The sequence below is a fragment of the Sander vitreus genome, chromosome 13 (genome assembly GCF_031162955.1).
Source record: "Sander vitreus isolate 19-12246 chromosome 13, sanVit1, whole genome shotgun sequence".
NCBI classification, from domain to species: domain Eukaryota; kingdom Metazoa; phylum Chordata; class Actinopteri; order Perciformes; family Percidae; genus Sander; species Sander vitreus.
In genome coordinates, this window is record NC_135867.1 from 25,665,373 (window position 1) to 25,681,527 (window position 16,155).

Below are 16,155 nucleotides of genomic sequence, written 5' to 3' on the forward strand. Positions count from 1 at the left end.
GCTAAAATATTGACAGGTCTGAGAGTGGTTGTTGGTTGGCAGCTCATTAGTAGCCACACTACATTTATGTCAACACTTTTACTGACAATCAGCAGGAAGGGGGGGGGGGGATGCTGGGAAGCCGTGGCTGTCCCACGGGACCCGCCAGCATCTGTGTAGGAGACATACCGGTGGGCGTGGAGCTCTGAGGAGCGATCGCTGGAGCTATCTTAGTGCCCTACTGTGGGTTTGAAGGTAGGGTTTGTGTGTGTGTGTGTGTGTGTGTGTGTGTGTGTGTGTGTGTGTGTGTGTGTGTGTGTGTGAGAGTGTGTGAAAGTGTGTGCGTGTGTACGTGCATACAGAGTGGGTTAAAGTGCCCCAGTGTGTTCACTGCTGATCTGATAATGAGTGAGCAGGGTCAATAGGATGTTAACGGCCCCGTGGGAACAGCTGGTGGTGGATGGGCGGAGGAAGGACGAAGGGCCCAGGGACACTGAGCTGTGTTTTCCCTGTTCTCGCTCTACACCGTGTGTGTGTGTGTGTGTGTGTGTGTGTGTGTGTGTGTGAGAGAGTAGGGACAGTAAGGTGCCCCTGATATTTGACTCTTTTAGCTCAGCGTCCCCCGCTGTGTCAGCCCAGTAAAGCCTCAGTCAAACAAAACTCATCCAGAGTAAAACATGCATAAAAAAACAGCGGCTTTTGACTGCAGATTAGGCGTCGCTCTACTGCTACATTGGTCACACACGCATGTGAAACAAATATGCACATCATATGTCCACTGTCGTATCAAAGCTCAATATTAGAAACTTGATAATAGCTTTAAAAAAAGAGGCTTGTTTTCACATTTTACTCCCAGCCTTCTCATTCTGAAGGTGTTTTACAGAAATATTGCGGCCTATATCATTTACAGCACATCTGCGACTCATTGTGCTCGCAAATGGCCCATACTTAGTGAAAGAGTGGGTTAGAAGAGGCATAAACAACAAGGTTAAAGAGCAATCGGATTGCCCAAACATAAGTAATAAAACCTCATACAAGCACAACCTACAACCCGGCCTCTAATCGCTTTAGAAGAAAAAACACAAATATACACGCTGGGACAAACACAGTTAAAGTATCAGTGTCGCTTTGAACCAGTGGGGTCAATATGAGCAAAAAATATTGGTGCTTTTTATGTCTGACGAGTAAGTGAAAGGAGAAGACCCATGATAGCAGAGAGAGAGAGAGAGAGAGACCCTCAGACACCTTGCCACAATGCCCGACTTAATGTCTGTACTTAATCTAATGTATTGTAATGCATAGACTGTCTAAGTGTATGTGTGTGTGTGTGTGTGTGCGTGTGTGTTCTTGTTTAACTATATTCGTGGGGTCCAAAAACCGGGAGTCCAGTATACTTATGGGGTCCCGACAGCTTTGTGGGGCCAAAATGCTGGACCCCACAACTTTAAAGGTCTGTTTGAGGGTTAAGACTTGGTTTTAGGATTAGGGTTAGAATGAGGTTCTGGTTAGGGTGAGGGTTAGGGTAAGGGTTAAGGTTAGGCATTTAGTTGTGATGGTTAAGGTTAGGGTAAGGGGCTAGGGAATGCATTATGTCAATGACGGATCCCCACAAAGATAGTGAGACGCACTATGTGTGTGTGTGTGTACATGCATACGTGTGTGTGTGTGTGTGTGTGTGTGTGTGTGTGTGTGGGAAAGAGAGAGAGAAAGTGTGTGTGTGTACACGCAATTTTTCATGTTACATGTTACTGTTTCCCTTAATACTGTCAATGTTTTAATTGTTACTGTGTTATGCTGTTTTGCTTGTACTTTGGCAACATTGTACCTACAGTCATGCTAATAAAGCTACCTTGAATTGAATTGAATTGAGAGGGGGGGGTGCAGGGAGCACTAAAACAACATTGCATGTTGTGTTGGCAGGCGCTCCAGTTAAATCCCTTGGCAGTTCAGGGATGGGTTTTTTTTTGTTTTTTTTCTTCTTTTTTTTTTCTTCTTTTTTTTTCGGCGAGGCCACGCCTTCGCCATCTGATATTCAAATGTGGAGGAAACTGGAGAAGCGCTCCTCCCAAAACACCCGCAGAATCATCAGGGATTAGTCAAAGAGCACCAACTAGGTCAACAAGATGCAGGGCCAGTGCATGTTCAGGGGGACGCGAGGCAACTCACCCACACAGGAGTCGACCTAGTCTTGCCTGCGTTCCTATTCACACGCGCAAACTGTGTCTCTCTCTCTCTCTCTCACTCACACACACACACACACACATGCAAACCCAGTGCTCTCACACGGAGGCAGCCACGCTTACGCAGTGACCTGTTTTCCCATACTTTGACAGTTATCCAAAAACAACTCCAAAATTCCTCTTGATTTTTTTCTGATTTCAGAGTAAGTGGGTATGGGTTAAGCATCAGATATGAGGACAGGCGTAGGGAGATGTAAACATTCCCACTGCTGTCAGCAGCCTCACAATTGATTCCCTGGCAGAAGATTTGCTTTGCAGGGGTAAAAGCAAAAATGATGAGATGAACAGTTTTAATCAAGTGAGGATGTCCCCTTTTTTTTTTTTTTTTGGAGCAAGCTCTAGTTGTTTCACCTCGGAACTTTACATGCCGTGTGCGTTCAGGTCATGTAGACTATTGAATAACCTCTCTGCAGTGTCTCAGTCACACCCTAACAAAACAGCTCCAGGCAGGATGGCCATGGAGATTGTTTCCTTCTTTTTTTTTTTTTTTTTTTGGAAACCATAGACTTTATGAAGCGTATTCTTCTCTTCACGGGTAGCGGACTGAAGACGCGGTTGAATGGGAAAGCAGACACCATCCCTATTGTGAGGTCAACATCATGATATCCCTCGGCGGAGTGTGGATCCTTTCAGTGAAAGATCATTGCCCCTCCAGAGAAACTCAACACGGAGATGCTGCACTAAATAACACTGGCATACCTGGACGGCGACCGTGATATCAACTGTCTGAGGCCCCGTCAGGAGACATTTCTCAACGTCCCGCGATGACCTCAGTTAAATATAACGTATAACGGAGCACTTTTCCTGGCAGTGCAAACTTAAATAACTCCCAGAAACGTGCTGATTGTGAGTCTGATGAGAGAATAAATGTGAAATGGGAGAGATGGGGAGGGGGGGGGTCATCACACGGCATCAGCAGTTTGGCACACCTTTCCTGACAGTGGCAGCTGTGACTTTCAGGTACCTCCTCTCTTAGCGTTGCACTGGAATTATCTATCTTGTCTATCAGACATAGTTTCATCTCCCTGACACTCTTCAAGGACAAAAGTGGAATATTTACTGAGATGGCTGTTTAGCATGTCGGCCATAATCCAGTCATAATCACTCGTGTCTGTTGATTTTGAACAGAGGTCACGCATTTTTCTTCCCCCATCCATAGTTTGTTGCTCCAATAAAAGACAGTTTTGCTCGTTAATGAATAATCCACTACTGTAATCACAAGGCCGGGGATGTTGAGTCTGGAAAAAAAGATGTCACGTTCATGTTCAATGTTTGGCAAGTTCAGGCACACCGGCCTTGTCAAGATTACTTTGAGAAAAGCGAAGGTAGATTTACCTGCTCATTCCTTTATTTACCTTGTTGAATGTAACATGTGGTCTCGGCAGGGTTGAAGAATCCAAATGTGGATCAGCTGTCTCTTTGTGGGGCAGGTTTTTGCTGCGTCACATGGTTTTTAGTAGAACCTTTCCCTGCAACTGTATACATGGGGAATGTCACAACCATCCTATACTCATTTCAGTTCAAAGGTTACAGTATGGTGTGACTTCCAGCAGGCCACCCCCCACTGCGCCTCGCACCTGCCTCCTCCAAGGAAGGGCCTTCCTTCACGCCAAAACCTTGGGAGTGACTGCAGCTTAAATTGGGGAGTACAGGTCAAAGGTGGAGGGTTAATGTCTGCTGACACTCCAGCTCCCTCCCTCCGAGACAATCAGGCGTCTAAATCTAAACTCTCCTCTGTTTGTACCGCCGGGCCAAAAGAACACCACTGCAGGGCCGACCTTTGCCCACGCATTCGTTTCCCATCTCTATATTTTTTTCTACATTCAGTTCAGTACAGTATAGACATTCTAAAGAGGGCTGGGGTCAGATGCCTCTATTCCTGGATGGAGGAACAAATCAAATCTACACATCCCATCCAAATAATCCAATTGCCCCTGGTAGCCGCTCAGTGAACTCATGCTAAAGATGAACTGACTATATTACAGTATTATACAGATGGAAAAAGATCTGGTGCATGGCTTTGGAATATATGTGTTTGTCAACTGAAGTATCGCTGCTTTCACAAAATACTTCTACTGTTTCAATCAGTTGTGAAGTCTGAAGTCGTTTGATTAGAGAAACAATATTCTACATGACAACGTGCCTCGTTTGTTGAATAATGCCTTCCGCTGCGATTTGAAATTCAAATGTTCACTGTATTTTTGATCCAATTCGGTCCCAAAGTCCCACTCACTTTCACTTCCTACGACTGTTAACTGTGCTAACAGCATTGTAAAAAGTCAGTCTTGTTAAACAACAAAGTCTGTTGTCCTAATGACATTTAAATGCTTGTTAACCCTTCCCTTTTTATATCGCGACACACTTTTTCCATTTTCTTCCACTTCTTTTGTCTCTGAAGCCACAGCTGCAACCGGCCTGTTTACCAGCTGTCTTTCCTGCACTTCCTCGCAGTGTGTTAAATCACGTACATAAATAAAATCATGACAAAATGTTTTCAAACAGGCCTCAGACTTTTTTTTTTTTTTTTGTTAGCAACAATCTGTCCATATACTTTGAGCAGGTCAAAGGACAAAGTTTTCCTGAACCACATTTCTGTGAAAAAGCATCAGGGGGCAAAGTTCAGTGCGTTCTGGCTGGGGGAAGGAATGAAAGGGAGGATATTGTATCTCCATTTATGTGGCATTCGGGGTCGGAGTTCAAAGATGAAAGGTCACTGCAGTTCAGAGGTTACAAGGTGATATACCATCCAAATCACCGAGCCGGTCTGCTCATCTCAAGTTAAGGCGGATGGTAACGACTGAACACCAAAAATACTGTCCCGCGCACAACTCGTGGTGCGATCCGACAACAACAATAAACGCAGCAACATCAACTTTTTATGAATAGCACTTTGGCGAGGACTTTGATCAGACTTTTAACTGCTGTTGTGCTCAAAATGCAAATTGGAGGTAACACCTAGTGTGAACAACAGCCTTGTAAAAAGAAAACTATCCAATTTACCTGACTGACATGTTAAGTGCCACCTCTGTTTATACTACTGGCAATGAACTGAATTACAGTTTAAACACCTCGGTGGGGTTGCTGCAGGTTAGAAAGGCACAGTGTCCAACTGGCTGAATGCAAGTGGCCAATAACACAGCGTGATGTGATAGCAGAGCAGTGGGAGGAGGAGCTGCCCCCCCCTCCCAAACACACACACACACACACACACACACACATGCACACACACACACACACACACACACACACACACACACACACACACACACACACACACAAACATGCACATGCTCTGACACACGCACACACTCCGTCACACACACACATGCACACGCTCTGTCTCACACACACACACACACACACACACACAAACATGCACACGCTCTGTCACACACACACACACACACACACACACACACACACACACACACACACACACACACACACACACACACACACACACATGCACACACTCCGTCACACACACACATGCACACGCTCCGTCACACACACACACACACACACACACACACACACATGCACACGCTCCGTCTCACACACACACACAAAAATGCACACGCTGTTACACACACACACACACACACACACACACACTCCGTCACACACACACATGCACACGCTCCGTCACACACACACATGCACACGCTCTGTGTCACACACACACACACACACACACACACATGCACACGCTCTGTCACACACACACACATATACACACACACAAACAGACACACATATGCACACACTGTCTCACACACACACACACACACACTACCCCCCATCCTGGATATTTGAAAAGGGAAACAGAGACAGGGATGGGTAGAAGTAGGTTATGTTGTTGTGTTCTTATTCGTGAGAACACTGATGTTCCCCAGGTCCTCAGAGACATTTTGTTCAAGGCCATGTTGAGGAGACTGACTGCAGGCCAGTGGACCTGATAGCACAGATTAGCATGAGATGTCAGAAAAGAATGTGGTGCACAATCATAAGTGTAGATTGAAACTACTACTGTGAGAACGATTCCCTCGTAATGATGACCGGAAAAAAAACATGACGCGATATATTTTTAAGTCATTGAAGAGGTTTTCATACAGTCACATCTGCTGTTTATGAATGACACGCTGCTTCACACTTTAGTGACACGCGTTCACACCTGGGAGCTGCCTCGGTGCCGTGTTCAAGGGCACCTCGATGGCAATGATGTTGTTCATTTTCTCCACTTGGTCTCTGTGTGCTGAGGCAGAGAGTAAATCTCCAGTCCTGTGGCAGATATATTCTTTTAACTCTCAAAGTTTGGACCTTATCCGAGGAGAGGCCTAATGATTTGTTGTTGGTTGTGCCATCTCTTACTTTATTCTTCATTTAACTGAAATGCCATTTTTATTAACCTGCTGTTGTTATATGGGCATAGGTTATGGAATTATTGTACAGTCTCCATTATGGTTTTTGATTTCAGACTGCACATTAATTGGTATTGGACTGTTCATTTGTACAAAGGTACTTACTGTGTCCTATAATAATGAATGATGTAAATTCCATTTTCCACCATTATGCTTTATGTTGGCCCAACAAACAACAATCTTTATTCCAGAAATGAAAAGAAACGCAGGTTAATAATAATGCACCATTAGAATATGCCATGCTTTATATTTGACATTAATAGTCAGGTTAAAGTAAATCTCATATTTGAGCAGTCCCTAAAATAGTGATTCAGTATTACACCTCCACAAAGTGGGGAGACTCCTGAGAGTCCCATTAATAAAACAAGAGATCAGAATCGATGCAGCTCAGGCTGAGCTATTCTGATCTTTACTCTTTGCTATGGGTCAAGCTTCAAAATCACTGGATCCTACATTTACTTAACAACTTAATAGCATATTTATTTGAACTGCCTTGTCCGATAAATGCTTACAATCTTTCAAACTCCCTTGCCCCAGTATGTAGCGCAGGCTTTCATTCTCCAAACCCAGACCGATTCTAACCCTCCTGATGACATCATCAGGACGACGTTTCATTTCCGGGATTGCTCCGTTGCTGCCAGATGTTCCGCCGGATGTCCCTCATTTTCGCCCAGATGTCCGTCACCTTCCTCTTTCTTTGTGTTGGCGTTCTAAACTCAGGTGGATTTGTGAGGACTATGGTTAGCTGCTCCTCAGATCTCTGCAGGGTAAATCCAGACAGCTAGCTAGACTATCTGTCCAATCTGAGTTTTCTGTTGCACGACTAAAACTACTTTTGAACGTACACACGTTCCACCGAAACAAGTTCCTTCCCGAGGCTATTTTGCAGCGTCACCGTGGCTCCGTCCGGCACTTAGCCCCGCCCAAGACAATTGTGATTGGTTTAAAGAAATGCCAATAAACCAGAGCATGTTTTTCTCCCATCCCAGAATGCTGTGTGGACTAGCCAGACCCTCCTCCGTAGCGCTGTGGAGTATGGTCTGGCAATGTGAGACTACCCTTCCGCTCACCCCTCCCTTTCCAATGGTGTAGTAGAACCTGCAGTGGCCTTAAGGTAGCCTAACGTAAAAACGTGAAAGGCCCTCTCTAGAGCCGCTGTGAGGTTTTGGGCTACTATATACTTCCTATGTAGACATGAAGGTTAGCTTAGATATTCTAATCTCTAAGCTATCGAAAACACAACATTTTTAAGTTTCAGGTAATTTTACACTAATGAAAACATAATTATGAGTATTGTATGCTATTTCTGCCCATATAGCTCTCTAAATCCTACACAGTGCTCCATTAAGACATTTCCTCCAGAGCCACAGAAGACATTATACTGTATAACTGTTTTCACAGGTTGCGTGGTAGACTACTCCCCCTGACAACGATATGAAACTGTTAACTGTGTAAAAGCGCTGGAGTGCCCCTTTAACTTATTCTGTAAAGCCCAACTTTTAAGATTGCCTTGACTCTGTGTCCTGCTGATATTTTCTGTGAGGCACTTTCTGGAGATTGTGGCGTTTCACAAAAGTGCTAAAATACAGTATACTGCTAGTGCTGCCACTGTTACAGCTGCTGTTAATGTTACTGAGCCATACTAACAGTACTACTGTCCCTGGAACAACTACTACTCACATTAACAATATGACAAATCAATGACAATGAAAACGTACAAACAGTTATGCTTAAGAGCAACTAAATGAACATACAAAACATATGTAGTTAATGCATATTATTATTATTATTATCATAACTGTTATAATTATTATGTCATTAGTGTACTATTATGTTATTATTATTATTATTATGATTATTATATCATTAGCGTATTATTATTATTATTTGTATTATGTCATTAGCCTTATCATAGGCGCCGATTTATGTTTTCCTCCATGGATGCTTACGGGCGCACGTAAATGAATGTAGCCTACTGGCAGTCTGGCACACATGGGTGCTCAGTATTTCCCGTGGGTGCTCGAGCTCCGGAGCACCCACGGTATCGGCGCCTATGAGCCTTATGATTCTTGTTATTGGCAGTGGGAGTGTGTGGGCAGCAGCTGAGTTAAGCAGTGGCAGTTCTAGACAAAAACCTTAAAAAGGAACAAAAACTTTTAAAAGAGCCCAGTATGTGGCTCCCCCCCCCCTAGAACCGCCCCTGGACTGAAGGCTTGTTCCTTTAAGGGTGGTGTCAGCGGCAGGCAGAGGAGGAGGAGTGTGCCTGTCTCCGCTCACTTCTCCACAGCGAGGGGACTCCGAGAATAAACAATTCCCACAGACTGCACGCTACACACCTCAGCGCGCTCACAGTCGCAACACACACAAGAAAACGAGGCAATTTTTTTTGGACTAAAATTTTGATTTTTTTTTTTTTTTTTCTTTTTTTTCCTAAAGCCTGCCTCGCCATTTTTGTTCCGTGCCAAAAGTGTCAAGACAGATGCGGCCGTTTTCATTGGATTTGCCTCCTCCTGTCGAATAATATCGATGCGGCTCTCCGGCTGACTGTGGGGTGGACAACGCAGGTAGGGGACCTAACGTTAGCTAACGTACGTGCTACAGATAAACGCACCGTCATATCTGGAGAATAATTATTACCTCTGGGGGTGAAAAATACACGCATATGGGACACGGTGTCGAGGATTATGCTAGATTATAGCGTGTTTTGTCGAGGGTAGGGGAGGCTGTTTGTGTGTCGTAAGGCGAGCAGAGGCTCATATGGATATAGCTGAAAACGCTGCATAAAGAAGTGGAGGATAGACCTGGCTACGTGCGGTGCTATAGGCTTCTGTTTTAGCCCACAGAGTCGTTCAGTGTCTGTATTTTCTAATTCCTGGCTACCATAAGCAGTAAATTAGGCCTACAATAGAGGCATTTATCTGTGTGAACATCTGATGAAAATGAATGTCAACTGTAGTTAATGTATTCTCATATACGGACCGACCGCAGCTGAATCGAATGAAAGCGTCCTGCTAATTTTCTAAGTGACGCTAACTGTCGCTACTGTCACACTGACTGACCATGAACACTGAATGAATAATGTCCCTCGATGGGCTGATTTAGTAACAATACACACTGTAGGGCTGTCCATGTCACAGGGGCTGCAATGTAACGTTAGTTAGTACCATGTAGTTAATCACATCGGGTCAAAACAGTAGACAGCCTCCTATTTTGAAGTAGTTTTAGCACCACCAATGGGAAACACGTCAGAGTTGCACTATTCTGTAAATGGACTATTGGCAAGTCCTGCTCCTTTTTAAGAAGAAAAAAAAGATCTCTAAGGGTTTTAAATCAACCTCGAGTTGTAGTTATCGGCTATGTTGAGCTTGAGTCCTAAATGAGGTTTCCAAGGTGTTAAAATCTAGCTACCCAGGGTACCCAGGGTAGGGTACGTAATTCAGAGGCGGACTTTATCATTAGGCAAAGGCAGGGAATATGCCTCGGGCCCAGAAACTACCAGGGGCCCCATTAACACCTATTAAACTTACGGTTAAGCTTATTTTTATTTTTACTCTTCAATAATTAATCATGTCATTCTAAAAATCCATACGCTAAAACGCATGGATGTCTGACAAGACCAATTGGCATCAACAACCCCCTTTCACTTCATTGTAGAGGGTGACACGGGAATCAATTGTCGCTCCCATCCAATCCCGAGCCCATGAAAATAAAAAAAATACTGCCCCCCAAAAATCCTATCCTGCAAAATCCCAAGAGAGAGACTCCCGAATCCCGTCCCGCTCCCGTTTCGTTCCATATGTTGTCTAAAGTTATCAGACTCTGTCGCCGACGCGCGCTTCACACCGCGAGCAGGCTTGCGCGCCACCTGGCGGAAAAGAGAGAAAGAAAAAGAGATGTTGCCAGTTGATGACGCGTGTGTGCGTTTGGTTAATCGCGGTCAAATCACTGAGGTTGCCTCGAAATTTAGGCTACGCTATACATGCATTACCTGCAGGCCTAGGCCATTTCGTTACGTAATTCCTAACGGAGATCTTCTCACACTCAAAACACGTTGACAACGTTGATTTCTATGCTCTATTCCATCCCTATCACGTTACCAACAGTGAAATTGTCACCCTCTACTTCATTGTACTGTACGGTTTGTATGCAAGGATGGAAATGAACTTTGTTGTCCACCTGCCACTGTTGGCTGGTGGATTCCAAATTCTACCAGCCACTCAACTTTTTTACCAGCCACATTCTTTTTTTAAGTGTGTGACTGCATGTGAAAAATAATACTATAAGATCTACAATACTCAAGCATGTTTATTTCATAAGGTCTTATGGAAAATACTACATTGTCTTTCTCTCTTAGCACACGCATACAGTGGTGTGAAAAAAGTGTTTGCCCCCTTCCTCATTTCCTGTTCCTTTGCATGTTTGTCACACTTAAGTGTTTCGGAACATCAAACCAATTTAAACAATAGTCAAGGACAACACAAGTAAACACAAAATGCAATTTGTAAATGAAGGTGTTAATTATTAAAGGTGAAAAAAAAATCCAAACCATCATGGCCCTGTGTGAAAAAGTGATTGCCCCCCTAAACCTAATAACTGGTTGGGCCACCCTTAGCAGCAACAACTGCAACCAAGCGTTTGCGATAACGTGCAATGAGGCTTTTACAGCGTCCTGGAGGAATTTTGGCCCCACTCATCTTTGCAGAATTGTCCTAATTCAGTTACATTAGAGGGTTTTCGAGCATGAACGGCCTTTTTAAGGTCATACCACAACATCTCAATAGGATTCAGGTCAGGACTTTGGCTAGGCCACTCCAAAGTCTTCATTTAGTTTTTCTTCAGCCATTCGGTGGTGGACTTGCTGGTGTGTTTAGGATCATTGTCCTGCTGCAGAACCCAAGTTCGTTTCAGCTTGAGTACACGAACAGATGGTCGGACATTCTCCTTCAGGATCTCTTGGTAGACAGCAGAATTCATAGTTCCTTTTATCACGGCAAGTCTTCCAGGTCCTGAAGCAGCAAAACAGCCCCAGACCATCACACTACCACCACCATATTTTACAGTTGGTATAATGTTCTTTTTTATGAAATGCAGTGTTCCTTCTACGCCAGATATACTTGGACACACACCTTCCAAAGAGTTCCACTTTTGTCTCATCGGTCCACAGAATGTTGTCCCAAAAGTCTTGGGGATCATCAAGATGTGTTCTGGAGAAATTGAGACAAGCTTTGATGTTCTTTTTGCTCAGCAGTGGTTTTCTCCTTGGAACTCTGCCATGCAGGCCATTTTTGCCCAGTCTTTTCCTGATGGTGGAGGCATGAACGCTGACCTTAACTGAGGCAAGTGAGGCCTGCAGTTCTTTGGACGTTGTTGTGGGGTCTTTGTGACCTCTTGGATGAGTCGTCGCTGCGCTCTTGGGGGTAATTTTGGGCGGCCGGCCACTCCTGGGAAGGTTCACCACTGTTCCATGTCTTCGCCATTTGTGGATAATGGCTCTCACTGTGGTTCGCTGGATTCCCAAAGCTTTGGAAATGGCTTTATAACCCTTTCCAGACTGATAGATCTCAATTACTTTCTTTCTCAATTGTTCCTGAATTTCTTTGGGTCTCAGCATGATGTGTAGCTTTTAAGGATCTTCTGGTGGACCTTACTGTGTCAAGCAGCTCCTATTTAAGTGATGCCTTGATTGTGAACAGGTGTGGCAATAATCAGGCCTGGGTGTGGCTAGAGAAATTGAACTCAGGTGTGGACAACCACAGTTATAGTATGTTTTAACAAGGGGGCAATCACTTTTTTCACACAGGGCCATGATGGTTTGGATTTTTTTTCTCCTTTAATAATAAACACCTTCATTTACAAATTGCATTTGTGTTTACTTGTGTTGTCCTTGACTTTTGTTTAAATTGGTTTGATGTTCGAAACACTTAAGTGTGACAAACATGCAAAGGAACAGGAAATGAGGAAGGGGGCAAACACTTTTTCACACCACTGTACAGTGTTTCCACTAGGACTGATAGTCTTTGGATCGGAATAAAATCAGTTTTACTATTGTGAGTCTGTTCATCTTCAACGTTACAGATATCCCACAGAGTAAATGAACAATTCCAGATACATCTCAGACCACATTTTAACATTAAACACCGCTCCAGCACATAGACGGTACCTTAGAACAACGTTACATGAAAACGGCTGATTTAACGTCACCGCATTTAACATACAGCTTGTAAACAAAACCAAATGCTGAGGGAACATTATACTAAGTTTTTTTTTTTTTTTCATGTTGGTTTTGAAAAACGTTAAATAAAGATTGAAAAAAGGGTGGAGAACAACAGATGGGGAGGGCTCCTGTGTTCGCCTTGGGCCCCCCAAAAAATGCCAAATCCGCCACAGGGTACATTACGCTACTTAATGAGAAATCTACCTGGTTGGCCAGCCTCATACATCACTGGGGGGCTTTTTACTCCTCATTTCTTTTGATTTGAAATTGGTTCTAAATTGGATTAATGTCTGAAAGAATCTTAAATGTGCCTTGCATCTATTTTATATGCCCCTGTAGTGACATGTTCTGTGTTCTACTCTGCAGTGCCACTCAGGGGGGGGGTGGTGTCGGTGACAAAGGCCCCTGCGCATGTAAAGTAAATCCAGTGTAGGTGAAGGTAGTTAAACATGTCACAAAGCAGTGTGTCTTTTACTACAAGGCAATGTTACAGTCAGTATGAAGGTGACATTTGTCTTTTCAATGCACCATAAACAGCCAGGATCTGGATTCATGGTTTAGTTAATGATCCCCATTAATGGTCATTTTCTTTTGCCTTGCTGCCAACACCACATCCTTAACTTTTGTGTAACCAATGGCAGGTCCCTTCAAGCGTTTGGAAGGGTATCGGACTGCGGACCAACGTGCAGTTGGTTGAAGTTGGTCTGTTGCAGCCTGTCACATCACTGAGTCATCATGTCAGATATGTTTTGATAGACTTCATGGACTTGGATGTTTTTTTTTTTTTCACTCTCTGCCAGGGAGGACTTTTTTCGATGGCCTTTGCGTAGGTGTTCCTTCCTCCCTTTCTGAAATGTCCTATTGCTTCATTGGACTTTGAATCGGCGTGGAGGCAAAAGGTCAGGGGCTGAGTTTGCTGCGAGTTAGAGAAAAGAGGGCAGAGAACTTCAGTTCAGGTTCCAAAAGGGTATTTACAAAGCTTCCCAGCAGCAACCTGTTTTGGATGTCGTAATATGAGGATAAAAAAAACAAACAAAGTGCCCTGTGTTCGGTTAATGTGCTACCTTCCGCACAACTACTGTAACTTTGACTAACGACCTAAAGTAACGTGGACAACAGTTCAACTTTTTTAAAGCCTTCTAAATACTGTCTGTGTCTGGAGGTCTGCCTTTTCAGCCTTTCTTTTGTTGAGCATTTAAGCTGCTTAATTATTTGACCTGACTTACACAAGATGTTCAAGGTAGTTCGGCTTGTCCTCTTTTGCCACAGATAACTAAAAACCTGCACATTTATAGCCCAACTTCACAGTCGTACTTTGAAAGAAGTTGTGTGTTGAGTGTTCTGACCGGTGTGCTGTAACGCAAAGGATCCTGTGCATTGGATGGAGCTTGATTTGACCTGTAGTCCAGGGAGCTGCTGTTGAGTGGTGTGCAATAGCTGGCAACAGAACCAGAGGACATTCAAATGGCCAAATGCAAATGATGTTGAGGCTGCTGAAGAGTCACAAGACTGGACTCTGCACTGCCTTATCCCCCTTGGCTGCCTCTCAGGACAGCAAATCTTATCTGCCATCAAAACACCACTGCTGCTGTATGAACGTGGCATGTTTTGGTGTGCGTGTGTGTGCATGTGTGTGTGTGCGCGTGTGTGTGTGTGATTGTGCTCGTCCAGGTGTTCTCATTATAGCACAAAAAACATGAAGTAGTTACGGAATCCTAGGGCTGCTCGACTATGGGGGGGAAAAAAATCACATTCACGTTTTTTTTTTTTGGTCAATGTTGAAATCACGGTTATTAAACATAATTGCTCATTGACTTTTGGAAAGATGTCGCATTTATTGAACTTTAAAAAAAAGCATTGAAACAGTAAAAAAAAACACCTTGTACTGTGACATTTTCCTTAATACTTTACTCGCAGAACTTTTTGAATTCCCCTTCAGAGCACAAGACAAAGTAAGAGCTTGCAAAATGTAGAGTGCAAAATAATTTCCAGATGGCATTGTTTTTGTGATTGTTAGGAGCCGAAATCGCTGTAAGAATTTGATTAATTGCACAGCCCTACAGAATCCACCTGCTTGTTGTTACTTAGTGACTCTCCGTTCCCCTTTTTAAGTAATTTGATGTCTTTTGATACAGGATGATGCCACAGTTGCAAGAGGTGGCATCCGTTTTTTGTTTTGTTTTTTTTTCTGAGATACTGTGCAAACAAAAACAAACGAATGTGCAATCTACCTGAACAAGTGTCATGCGTTTTACTGCAGAGTTTTTTGATTTATTATAGACCTGGGAGCTGCCCAGCACTTGTGTTGTTGGCTGACGAACATTGTTCAAGGGCACTTTGACAGTAGATGTTGAGGAATAGAAGTATTTCTCATCCACTTACAGGTCCGCACTCTGTCAGCCCACTGAGGATTCAAGCCAGAGACCTTTTGGCCACAAGCTCATTTCTCTAATTGTTTGGGCTCTATAATATTTGTGTGGAGCATGCATTAAGCCAAATCATTTTGTTGTTTGTTGGTTCAGAGGGCAGGCACTCTCTACTAATAACGATACTCTATACTGCTGCTGTTACTGGGACGAGATTTACACCGCAACAGTTGTGCTGTAAATGTCATAGTCGGAGTAAAACATTTGTCTCAAAATTGACAAGCCAATAGAAGACTAGACAATGCTGCACTGCACTGCAAACAAAGTGTTCAGCATCTTACTGTTAATAGCACTCCTTAGTATCTTGACTTTTCTCTTGGCCTCCTCCTCCACACTGCTTATCTCTTGCTGCATTTCTCACACACGCGCAAGTATATTACAGACTACAGTATCGTACACGCACGGCGCGATACCACAACAGGACCAGATTGCATACAATTGGAATGGAAAAAATCTTGAAATGGATATGACGAAGACGAGGCTAAAATGTCAAGGCTTGAGCTATTAAATGTGTAAACAGAACGATGTAGCGACTGAAGCCAAGAAAATTGAATAAAAAAACAAATGAAAATACAATACAGACATTAAAATGGAGCTGTGCTATCCTAAAGGTGAAATGAGTTGGGCAGACGCGTACATAAAGAGGCAGGCGGAAACTTGCTGTTTACTCATTTTTATACTGCATTTTAGTATTTTTTCTCTCTGAATATTCTGCCACTAGAATACCCAAAGAATGAGAGTGTGTCAGAAAACAAAGGCATAAAATGAATGAAGTCTGTGTTGCTTTCTGAAATCAGATTATTGTGTGGGCAGTTGGTGAGTATTCCCACTGTGTGCAGCTTAGAAGATAGGGTTTAGTGAGGGCTCTCCGTTAT

General features: G+C 43.5%; 1 protein-coding gene across 1 annotated transcript in view; it reads left to right on the forward strand.

Moving 5' to 3' along the window:
- Nucleotides 1-8,896: 8,896 nt before the first annotated feature.
- nrip1b (nuclear receptor interacting protein 1b) overlaps nt 8,897-16,155 on the forward strand; it is a 47,221-nt gene continuing 39,962 nt past the window's right edge. The window contains 1 exon segment of the mRNA XM_078265869.1: nt 8,897-9,204. The gene's annotated coding sequence lies outside the window, so the exon portion shown is untranslated.